Here is a 12,632-nt window from a genome sequence, read left to right as displayed (position 1 = left end):
AGTGCTAGTGATAGTCACAGATAAAGGGAAGCTAATTTGGAGTGGAGAAATGATAATGCTGGTTTTAGATTGATGATTAATGCTGAGGCATTAATGAGTTATCTAGGTTGAAAAATCTATGAGGCTCTTAGAAATCAAGTCCTGGAGTTCCAGAAGGAGGTAAGGCTTGCAATACAGATTTGAGAATTGTCTTTATAAAGGTGAAACTGAATCACTTTTTAAAAAACTTTTTTATTTCTTAGCTGCTGCATGCGGGATCTTAATTCCCCTTCAGTGGAAGCGTGGAGTCTTAACCATTGGACCTCCAGGGAAGTCCCAAACTGAATCACATTAACCTTTGGGAAACTGTGCAAGAACTTGACATTGTTTACAAATGATTAAATCCACATTATTTTATAATGTTTATATTTTAAGACTAAAAGCATTACATGCAGTGAAATAATGCAAGAAAAAGAAATATAAGGCATAACATTTTCAAATGATTGTTCACATTGAAAACCTTAAGAAATCAATAAGAAAAAATAAGCCACTAGATATAATTAATGAGGTAAGAAGAGTCTCAGAATACAAGGTGAATATAAAAAAATGATTGTGTTGCTATATATTTGCAAAAACACCTGTGCAGATATCAGGTCCTAATCCTTGGAACTTGTAATTGTTACCTTATTTGGAAAAAGGGTCTTTGCAGATGTTATATTAAGGATCTTGAGATGGGAATAGTACAATATTTTAGATTATTCAGGTGGGCCCTAAATGCCAGTACATGTATCCTTACAAGAGGAAGATGTCACAGGTACACACAGAGGAGAAGGCAATGTGAAGATGGAGGCAGAGTTTGGAGGATCTCACCGACTAGAACGAGACCATGCTGGCACCTTGATCTTGGACTGTCCAGCCTCCAGAACTACAAAAATGAATTTTTGTTCTTTATAAGCTACCCAATTTATGGCATTTTGTTATAGCAGCCCTAATTGACTAAGGCACAACCCAATTAAAAATGGGCAAAAAAATTCAAACAAACACTGAACAAAGGAAGATATATATAAATAACCAAAGAACACATAAATGAAGTGCACAATGCTATTAGTCATCAGGGAAATGCAAATTAAAACCACAAGATACCAATATATCTCCACTAAGCTGCTAAAATGAAAAAGAATGACAATACCAAGTTTGATGAACTCTCAGGCACTGCTGATGGGTATGTAAAATGGTACAACCACTTTGGAAAAATATTTGACAGTTTCTTACAAAGCTAAACATACACCTCCCCTTTGGTCCAACAATTCCACTCTTAGGAATTTATCTAAGAGAAATAAAAACACATGTATGCAGAAAAGGCTTGTATAAAAATGTCCCAGCAGCTTTATTTGCAATAGCCAAGAACTGGAACCAAACCAAATGTTCATCAACAAGAAAATGGATAAGCTCATTTATACAAGGAAATACTACTCAGCAACAAACAGGAATGAATTATTGATACAGGTAACAACATGAATGAGTCTAACAGACATGCTGAACTCAAAAGAGGATGTTTTGTTCATGTGATGTTCTAGAACATGGAAAATGGGTGTTGGGAGTGGGAAAGGAACATTGGGGTACTTTCTAGGGAGAAGAAAATGTTCATATAATAGGAGTCTGGATCACCTGGATGTATCCATTTATCAAAATGTACAGCTAAGATTTGTGCATTTCAAATTTCAGATACATACATTTACATTTTGCATAAATCTTTAAAAAATAATTGAGTGAGGAAGGTTGAAGCAGGGAGATTAGATGCAACAAGAATAACAAAATGTTGATGATTGTGGAAGCTGGGTGGTGGGTATGAGTCATTATATATACACACAATTCATTTATATACTTTTCTGTTCACTTTGTATGTGTTTAAAATTTTTCATTATAAAAGTTTTAAACTGTATCATATGATTATTATAAAAATAATACAAGAAGGGAAATGAAATGCATTTGACAGGCAGTCTCATCAGTGTAAACATGAGGAGCAGAGAATGACTATGAAAGGCAAATAGACTACGTACTGTGTAGAAGTTATTCCAGCTGTATTAGTTTCCTATGACTGCTGTAATAAATTACTCCAAACAATTCTGGAGGTCAGAAGTAAGAAATGGGTCTCACTGGGCTAAAAACAAAATGTCTACAGGGCTGGATTCTTTCTGGGGGATCTAGGGAAGAATCTGTTTTGCTTGTTGGTTTTGCCTTTTCCAGCTTTTAGCGGCTGCCCTCATTCATTGGCTCTGGCTCATTTCTGCCTTTAAAGCCAGCAGTAGCTGCCTGAATCTTCCTAACAGAGCATCACTCTGACACTAATTCTTCTCCCTCTTCTACATTTAGGGACCCTTGTGATTACATTGGTCCCACCCATATAATCTAGAATTATCTTCCTATTTTAAAGTCAAATGATTAACAACTTTAGTTTCAACTGCATCCTTAATTCCCCTTTGCCATATTCACAAGTTCCAGGGATTAGGATGTGGACTTCTTTGTAGGAGGCATTATCCTGCCTACTAGACAGCTCCATTTAATTTCTTTTGACTGATCTCTCTCTGATACTAAGGGGTGTGTGTGTGTGTGTGTGTGTGTGTGTGTGTGTGTGTGTGTGTGTGTCTGAAGTATCAAGTTTATCCCACCCAGCCACACCTGGGAATAGCTGTAGTTTTAAAATTGTACTTCTAATCTTTGTTTTCATATTTATCATTTTCTTATTTTTAATGATTTTTATACATTTGTCATTTTTTCCTGCTGTCTAAAAAGAAATCTCAAATTTGCATTCCATGTCCACAAATGACATTTTCTACTGTTGCCTTTCCTGCCTTCTAAGTACTTTTTAATATTCTTCTGCCTTGTAAATCTTGTTATATTTCCCTCACTTATCTTTATTGCTTTCTCTGCCTGTACCTTAGAGGTCAAGTTTTTTCATTATCTTAAAGATGCAAAATTATTGTCTAATTTTTTTTCTTGTCCCTATAGTAAATAAACTCATAGTAAAATCATGGATATGATCTTCCTCTGGATTTTCTATTACCACTATTGTGATTACTATCACCAGTGGACACTCATCGAATGTGCTAGGCACCATGCTCCCTCCTTACATATATCTCCCTCCATTCTTTTCTATAATATTTTTTTCATAGGCTTCATTTTGTGTTTTCTTCCTTGCTCTTCTTGGCCAGCGGGTTTACTTTGTTTTCTATCACAAAGTGTGTATTAACCAATGACTAAAATCTCTAATTCTGCTGCATATATCTTGTACTTAGTGGTTATTCCTCTATAATTCTGGCTAAAGTTTTGTTTTTCTTTTGTCACTGTTATAAATTTTCATATTTTTGTTGCATTTTCACAGGTATTTTAGTAATTAATTAGAAATAAACTGCACCAAGGACGGATAGTCAAATATAGACCTTACTGGCTGAGAAAATGTGGCTCCCTTGTAGTTATTCAAACTGAAGCCTTGCTTTAGTTGGACAAACTGTGAGGTGGAATACATTTTTGAAAATTGAGTTTATACTGTTGTTCCCAGACTTCTATTTCCCTTCTACCATTGAAAAGGCAGGCAGCTTTTGTAATTTCCTTGCCTCACATAGGAGGAAGGAAGTATGGGGAATTCAAGGGCTCTCCTGGTGAAAGCTTTCTATGAAAGCTTAAGTCCAGTGTTAGGATTTTGCGAGGAGGCCTGGAGTAGAGAAAGGGCCTTGGAAAAGCAAAAGTTGGATCGTAGAGATTCCTAGAGTTGAAGCAAAAGTTGGAGGGTAGAGATCCTAGAGGCCAGACAGAGGAGAATGTTCTCCTCTAACTACCTGTGCTGTACTTGGGAGAGATTAAGACCTCTGAGGGGTCTCAGCTGCTGTAAAATTCCACCTAAGCATGATCAGAAACAGCAGATCCATCAGATTCAAAAGGATCATGAAGACTAGGAATTTGGGTGAACTCCAGAAATTACCTATGACCATTAATTGTACAGAACTATTTTCTACACATATAGTTATTTATTATGTCTATTACATCCGTCTGGTGGAAATACTATCTAATAGTGTGCTACTGTGTATCTCTTGCCAACTCTGCATTCAGTGACATCTTGTTGGTAGTTTGTAATTAGTTTACCCCTAATAAAAAATACTACTACTACCACCACAGAAGTCAGCAAACTCTACCAATCAAGGCTTGATTTATTATTTTGTTGACTGTTTAGTCTTAAGAAAGTGATAGAGAAATGGTCATACTGTAGGTTCAATTTAAAAGTGTGTTGTATCTGTGCCTGTTCCATTGTGAATAGCACAGAATATTAAGGAAATATTCTTAACAGTATTTAAAAGTCTGTTATCTGATTTATGAAAGAAGTCTTGAACATCATAATGGATAATTCAGGTTTTGACATACGTCTTTGTTGTTTCACATTTCTCTTACTTGTTAATGTATAGAGAATATCAACTTATATTCATGTCAGATGTAAACTCATAGGCCAGTGATGTGAGCAAATTCTTTAGTATCTTTAGTAATTGATAGAAAGTTCTTTAGTATCGATAGTAATCAAAATAATCAAGCACTTATTCCTAGTAAAGTTTATAATGATACTATGCATATGGATGCATACTTTTTGGTAGAGCTAGTTGCTAAACATTTCCCAGGACAACACTGGTGTGTACATGTATGCTTGAGTAACACACTACTTCTCTTCTACCTTTCCATAATTGAAAGCTTGTGCCATTTAGTTTTTTTCTTTGTTTTGAAGTTTCCTATATCTCTGACCACTTATACGGCCATGTCCTCATTTTTTAAAAAAATAAATTTATTTATTTATTTATTTTTGGCTGTGTTGGGTCTTCGTTGCTGCTCACAGGCATTCTCTAGTTGCGGCGAGTGGAGGCTACTCTTTGTTGCGGTGCATGGGCTTCTCATTGCTGTGGCTTCTCTTTGTTGTGGAGTACAGGCTCTAGGAGCGTGGGCTTCAGTAGTTGTGCCATGCAGCCTCAGTAGTTGTGGCTCGCAGGCTCTAGAGCACAGGCTCAGAGCTACTTCACAACTCTTCAGTAGTTCTGGGGCACGGGTTTAGTTGCTTCGCGGCATGTGGTATCTTCCCGGACCAGGGATTGATCCCACGTCCCCTCCATTGGCAAGCGGATTCTTGACCACTGTGCCACCAGGAAAGTCCCTGGCCATGTCCTCTTTTGGCCCAATGTCATGTCCAAAGCCTGCAAAATATCCCTTTCTCCACTCCTCAGATTCTGAGGTTTCTTACCCCTGCTTAGAGGTATTTTTCTCTACACTTTAGAACATTTCCTCCTTGCTTCCCTTTTAGATCAATAACATGTCCTCTACCACCACCTTATTCCCAAGTGTGGCCTGTTCAAGAAATAAAACATTTACTTTCCTTTAAGTAACACTGCATGGTAATCCATTCTTATACTATCTGCACCAGATGCCTTTCCAGCTTGCCGGCATCCTCCTCAGCAGGAGAAGATTGAACTGTGTGCCTTGAAGAGGAACTAGTTCTCACATCCTTCTTGCTGTTGACAGCCTCCTCACTCCCTCATACCTTGGGTGGTCTTAGTTTCCTTTGTAGTGGGAAGGACCAAGATGAGCAGTTGACACAGCAGCCCACTACAACTGCTATAATCCTGATTGGGTTTACAAACACCACCAGAAGAGTGAGATCCACCATCTCCCAGTCTGGAGACCCACTTTAGCAGCAATGGTGCTTGCATTTAGAGAAGGCAAAAAGAATCCACATACAGTGATTCATTTACAGGGGTACACCAGGAGGAGAGATAATAGGAATGCACAGCCCCCAAGAAGTTCTTAACAAGCAGGATTAGATTTACCTATTTGTATTAAAGAAACACAAATTAGAACCTCTTCTTCCTTTGTTTCCTTTACTCTACCCAGCTTGCCATTTTGTTCCCTCCTTGGGGATGGGTGAGATTTAGATGAGCAGAAAGGATGGGGGAGGAAATACTGTAAGGATGTGTGTGATGAATATGGGGGTCAATGGCCATTGTAGGCTTGTAGTTCTGCATCATTCTACTACCATGACGTCACAATACCTGTTAATATGTCTATCTCATCACAAAATGAGTTAATACATATGAAGCATTTAAAGCAGTGCCTGGTACATAGTAAGCACTTAATAATTCTATTAGTTGAGATAGGACGGGATAGGCTTCTCTAGAAGATAAGCTCCCACATCTCAAGGACTTAAGCACAATAGAGTTATTCCCTTCTCACATGATAGTCTGATGTGCACTGGTTGGGGTGGGTGTCTCTCCTGAAGGCAGCTGACTTGGACACCCAGGGTGCTTCCCACCTGAGCCTATACCATCTGAAACACGTGACCTTCAAGGTCACTTTGGTGAGCATGGAGGATTGTCTGGTATGATTTTTTGTTTGTTCGTTTGTTTGTTTGTTTTTGTGGTACGAGGGCCTCTCACTGTTGTGGCCTCTCCCATTGCAGAGCACAGGCTCCAGACGCGCAGGCTCAGTGGCCACAGCTCACGGGTCCAGCTGCTCCGTGGCATGTGGGATCCTCCCGGACTGGGGCATGAACCCGTGTCTCCTGCATCGGCAGGTGGACTCTCAACCACTGTACCACCAGGGAAGCCCTGTCTGGTATGATTTTTAAGGGCTAGAAATGACTTGAGAGTGTGACCACTGGTGGTCAATAGTGTCAAAGTTCACTTCTGCCCACATTCTATTGGCCAGAACCTAGTCCTACAGACAATATAACCACCAGTAAAGCTGAGAACTACAGAGGAGAAGGTGGACAGTTATTCTGACTGCCTGTCTCTCCTGTTATAAGCATTAGCTATAACAATAACAATGTTATTATTCTCTAAGAATGACATATTTTCTTCTATTTAAGTATTACTATCTATATTTCCATTGAACTTACAGTTTTAGATTACTTCTTATGTCCATCTGTTTCTAAAACACCATGAAAACTACTTTTATTTTATTTATTTATTTAAAAAAATATTTATTTATTTTATTATTTATTTATTTTGGCTGCACTGGGTCTTAGTTGTGGCACGTGGGATCTTCACTGCAGCATGTGGGATCTTTTAGTTGTGGCATGCGGGATCTTTTAGTTGTGGCATGTGGACTCTTAGTTGCAGTGTGCGTGTGGGATCTAGTTCCCCGACCAGGGATTGAATACCGGCCCCCTGCATTAGGAGTGTGGAGACTTACCCACTGGACCACCAGGGAAGTCCTCCTACTTTTATTTTATTCTCCATAATGGGAGAGTAACCTAATTTTATTCTCCATAACAGGAGAACCACCGTATTGGCAGAGACTGAATTTCCCAGACACCAGCTAAATGAGGGCTCAGTTAAAATTCAGTTGATTTAAAGAAATGCAATATTTATCACACAGCTAAGTTTACAGTCTGAGATTCATACCTGCTCCATTAAAATATACACTCTATGTAGAGAGACTGAAATAGATTGAAGTATTTTTAACTTTTAGGAGTGTTCTATGGAACTGTTAATAAGGCCTGGCTCTTTTAAGAGCCCTGGAAGAAAGGTTATTGTGAAGTGCAGCCTTCTACATGCTCGGTTGCATCTTCGAGATCTGTTTGATAAAGGGTTGGACTTGGAAATTAATCCCACTGCATCAGCCAAAAAGACATGAGAAAGAATGTGCTTCAGTGCTTACCTTCCAGTTACCTCAGAACACTGGGTTTACAGCTACCAGTGCTACCAATGAGCAGTGTAGACTATATGATTTCCATGTTCTATTCTTATGAGTTCAGAGAAATATGTTAATTTTCTCCAGGTCACATAGTAATTTGGATATGTATGGTATATTAAGGTCTCAATTTGCAAACCATTTGCTTGGAAGAGTAATGGAAGAGAAAACTGAAAAGTAGGTTTAGAGGAGATCACAGAGTGTTTTGAAGATGTCAAATTATATTTGGATATTTTTATTTTGGCAAAAGGACTTAACGTGTAATATCTTTGTGCTGAAGCGCCATGATCCAAATGGTGCTCTGTGGAGGTTATTCTTCCAGTGGAGAGTAAGATTCGTTAAAGGTGGGAGACTGAAAACACAGAGCCGGTTAGGAGGAAGTGTAATTAGCCAAATGTGTTCTGACTTGGCTTATGATTATGGGGTCAAAGATGGCAATGAAGCTTTAAGCCCAAATGGTTGAGTTTTCATTTTTTAAATGTTAAGGCTGAAAGACATTTATATATATATTTTTTTTTTTTTTTTTTTTTTTTTTTTGCGGTATGCGGGCCTCTCACTGCCGCGGCCTCTCCCGCCGCGGAGCACAGGCTCCGGACGCGCAGGCCCAGCGGCCATGGCTCACGGGCCCAGCCGCTCCGCGGCACGCGGGATCCTCCCGGACCAGGGCACGAACCCGTGACCCCTGCATCGGCAGGCGGACTCCCAACCACTGCGCCACCAGGGAAGCCCCATTTATATATTTTTAAAATAAACTTCTTTGTTGTTTCTTTTTCCCTTCCTCTTTTGAAGCATCCATCCTATCATAATTTCTAGTACATCCATACTTCCTTCATTCCAGCAGTGTCTGTGCCATGATGGGAGCCCCACTGTTTCCACGGATGGGCTCTGCAGTATGCTTTTCAGAAAAGAACAAGCCATGTTCCAGAGATTCTATGAGCTGCTCACTATAGCTCGATACATTCCTTTCCTGCTTAATTTCCCCAGAGTTAGTTTCTGTTACTTGCAAATAAGAACCGTAACTAATTCAGTTTTCTTATCTGATGCGGTAACCCAGATGTTGAATAGAACAATCCTGCCCTGATAATTTAGATAAGATTGATTCAAGTTATATTCCATGGATTGTAGAAAGTCTAACATCTTCTCCAAGATTTCTATAAATTCTGTGGGAGACTCGGGTTCTCAAGGACACATCTGACTCAGAACTTTTGTGTCCCCTAAATCAGGATTTCTCAACCCTGGGACTATTGACATTTTAGGTGGGACAGTTCTTTATTGTGGGTGGCTGTCTAGTACATTGTAGGAATTTTTGGCAGCATCCCCAGAATCTGCCCACCCAATGCCAGTCTGAATGTCATGACTGCCTTGTCCCCAGTCATGACAATTAAAAGTGTCTCCGGACAATACTAAATGTTCCCTGGGGGGCAAAATCACTGCCTGTTGGGAACAACTATCCTAAAGTAATTCAGTGTAGGAACTGGTCCCTGTTGTCTCTGTTCTCACCAAGTCTGTCTGAGTGTGGCACTCAGACTTTTTTCTCAATTTCCACCATTAAAAAAAAAAATGAGGGCTTCCCTGGTGGTGCAGTGGTTGGGAGTCCGCCTGCCAATGCAGGGGACATGGGTTCGTGCCCCGGTCCGGGAAGATCCCACATGCCGTGGAGCCTGCACTCCGCAACGGGAGAGACCACAACAGTGAGAGCCCCGTGTACTGCAAAAAAAAAAAAAAAAGAAAAAAAAAAAAGAAACCAAAGGTATCTAATACTGGTAGCACATTTGATGGAAGTTCTGCAGAAATGGAGAGATTTTCATCCAAATATGGAACCAAATCAAATTTCCTAGATGCTCATGTTTTTAAAGTCTTTCAGTCATTTCTGCAACTTGGGTTCTAACTTCCAGCCACATTACTTGCCCCTCTTCTGTTTCTCTTCCCTTATCACTATGTACTTCTCTATTCTTGCTCTTCCCTGCATCCAAATTCCTGTCCATTTTCAATTCAAAGTGGTTTAGTTATATCTTTTTATTTCTCTGTACCAACTCATCCCCTTAGGTTCTCTCTCACCTTCTAGTCCTAACTGGCTTATCAAGGTATTTTCCTAAACAAAAAAGCCCGTTCCCTCACAGAAATTCTGGAACATGTTATGAAGATAATTCCTACTATAGCTCCTCCTAGTGAGCTACAGTAGTATTAGGTCCCTTTTATTGGGGGGAATCTGTTCTAATTATCCATTACAGCATAAAAACTACCCAAAATTTAGTGGCTTAAAATAACCACCATTTCATACTATCTCTCTCCAAATGGCATACTCTGTGGTTAGTTTGGGCTCCTTGCAGCAGAGTATTTATTCTCAGACTAGTTCACCTTTCTCATTGTGTCTCAGGGCTCCTAAAGAAAGGGCTCCTCCTGATAGAAATGGAAGCTGCCAGTGTTTTAAAGCCTCACCCCTCAGTGTCACTTCTGCCATATCTGTCAAAGTAGTCACAGAGCCTGTCAGAGTCAAGGAAATGTGTCATCATCTTTATTACCATAGTAAATCCTCTGGCCACAAATTTTGACATTACTCCTTCATGCAAATTACCCTGTTTCCCTCCCAGGACCCCAAAATGTCTCATCTTATTAGAGCATCAGACTCAGACTTGAGGTCTAGGTTTTAGATAGATGAGAGAACTAGGAAAAGAGCTAAGAGGGCTTGGTGCTCTGAAAGCCAAGGAAAAGAGAGGGTTTCAAGAAGAGAGTGGTCAATAGGGTCAAAGATCATGTAACACAGAGATTGAGGAGAGGAGATTCTTGAGTGAGGCCAGCAGAAGGTTTGGGTCCCTTCCTCTACCTCCTTCACTGTGGGTGGTGATGATGGGCGTCAGAGACCTTGCTCGCTGATTTAGTTTTATATATCATTTTCTTTTTCTAATGATATGAAACATGTTCCTTCTAGGCATTTGGGAAATATGGGGGAAAATGTATAGACAACCACTAAAACCTTCTGTTGAATTGATTTTTCTAGTCTTTTTTTTTCCTTTTTGTGGTACGAGGGCCTCTCACTGTTGGAGCCTCTCTCGTTGCGGAGCACAGGCTCCGGCCGCGCAGGCTCAGCGGCCATAGCTCAAGGGCCCAGCTGCTCTGCGGCATGTGGGATCTTCCCGGAGCGGGGCACGAACCAACGTCCCCTGCATCGGCAGGCAGACTCTCAACCACTGTGCCACCAGGGAAGCCCTGATTTTTCTATTCTTTATATAAATATGTATGCTTATGTGCACACATATATGTTTGTCTATGTGTACATATATTCATTCCTTTTTACTCCCATCCTTTCTTCGATTGTTCAGTCACCAGCAAAACTTCTCTATGGGCACTCAGCGTACGGTTACAATAGGAAAGCAAAGAGAAAGAAATGAGACAATGATCAGTACTTAAGTTTTCAAAATAGACTTGAAATTCCCAGAAAATACTTTACTTAGACAAAAAGGATTTCTGAGTCTTAAAGTCTGACTTTTGTGTACAAAAGCTAAATTTCATTTTATAAATAATAGACTTTGGAAGAATGAATGATGTAAGATCCAGTTTTCAAATCCACTTTATCATGGATTTGCTAAACATTGCACAGCTGAGGAAGGAGAGATTTAGCAAGTATGATTGAGTTCGGTGTGGTGTAGGTCCCGGAGACACTCCCATACCTTGTGAACTGATAGATGTCTAGAGCAGTGCTGCTGGGGACCTCAAGCAGAGACCTGGATCCTGACTCCTGGGGAAATCTGAAGGGACAGTGACATTGACAGAGAAGTCCTGCGTACTGACATGTCACAGAAGTCGTGAAGAAGTGGATGAAGCAGGAAAAGCCTAGCCAGGGACCCCACGTTGCCTGTGGCCTAGGAGGCTTGGGAAAATACCCTAGAGTTTCATTTGCCCCAATGTGTGGAGAAGGGCTGAGAGGAGGCTGAGGTACAAACCGTGGTGGAGCCACAGATATCTCAACGGAGGCAAGCCAAGTAAATGCAGACGGCCAAGTTAACAAATGATGACTCAGCGGATGCCAGTGAGGGACAGAGAACAGCGAAGGCTAGTCTTTCTGCACTCTGTGACACCAACATCCGGGGAATGGAATCTAACAGAAGTAAGAGGGAGAGGCTTAACTGATTGTTTAAATACAAAGTACTTGGGAATATCCCAGGGTGACTTAGCTACTTCTCAGTTGACTAGATTCATTTTCTGCCATGAGGCAAAATGAGGGAATAAAAGAAAAATCAAGTTGAGATATAAAAAAAATAAAGTTACATTTTCTGCACGCTGTGACCTAAGAAATATGTATTGTTGTTTACGTGTGTATGTGTATATATGGTCATCTACGTTATTCCCTAAAGTTTTGATCACACTGTTATAGAGTTTTACTAAACAATGTATCATGAGCAGTTTAACCATGTCATTAAATATTCTCGGACATGTTTTTACTGACTGCATAATAAATCCATTGTATGGGTATAGTTTTCCTTCCCCTTCCTTCTTTCTTCCATTTCTTCATTTCTTCTATCCTTCTTTCCTTCCTTCCTTTCTCCGTCCCTTCCTTCCTTCCTTCCATAATTCCCTGATTGTTAGATACTTTGTTTCTAATTTTTTACTGTTATATGAAACATTTTTTTAACAGTTTAAATCTTTTCCTGTAACTTTAATTACTTTTTGGGGAACAATTTCCAAAAGTGAAATTACTGGGTAAAGGTATATAAATGTTTTTAAGGCTTCCTATTCACATCGTCCAACAGCCCTCCTGCCTAGCCATACCATTTACATTCCCATCAGCTGATTCCTTAATGTGGATGTCCCTTTTTTCAGAGACCACTCAGGAGGGTAAAGTTCTATGTATATGAACAAAGTGGGGGTACGGTCCAACAGGTTAAGGGCTCTGAGTATAGTGTGACTCTTATCTAGGCTTTGAAACGTCAAAC

Source organism: Kogia breviceps, chromosome 5, assembly GCF_026419965.1.
Source record: "Kogia breviceps isolate mKogBre1 chromosome 5, mKogBre1 haplotype 1, whole genome shotgun sequence".
In the NCBI taxonomy this organism is placed as follows: domain Eukaryota; kingdom Metazoa; phylum Chordata; class Mammalia; order Artiodactyla; family Physeteridae; genus Kogia; species Kogia breviceps.
This window is presented reverse-complemented; position numbering follows the sequence as displayed.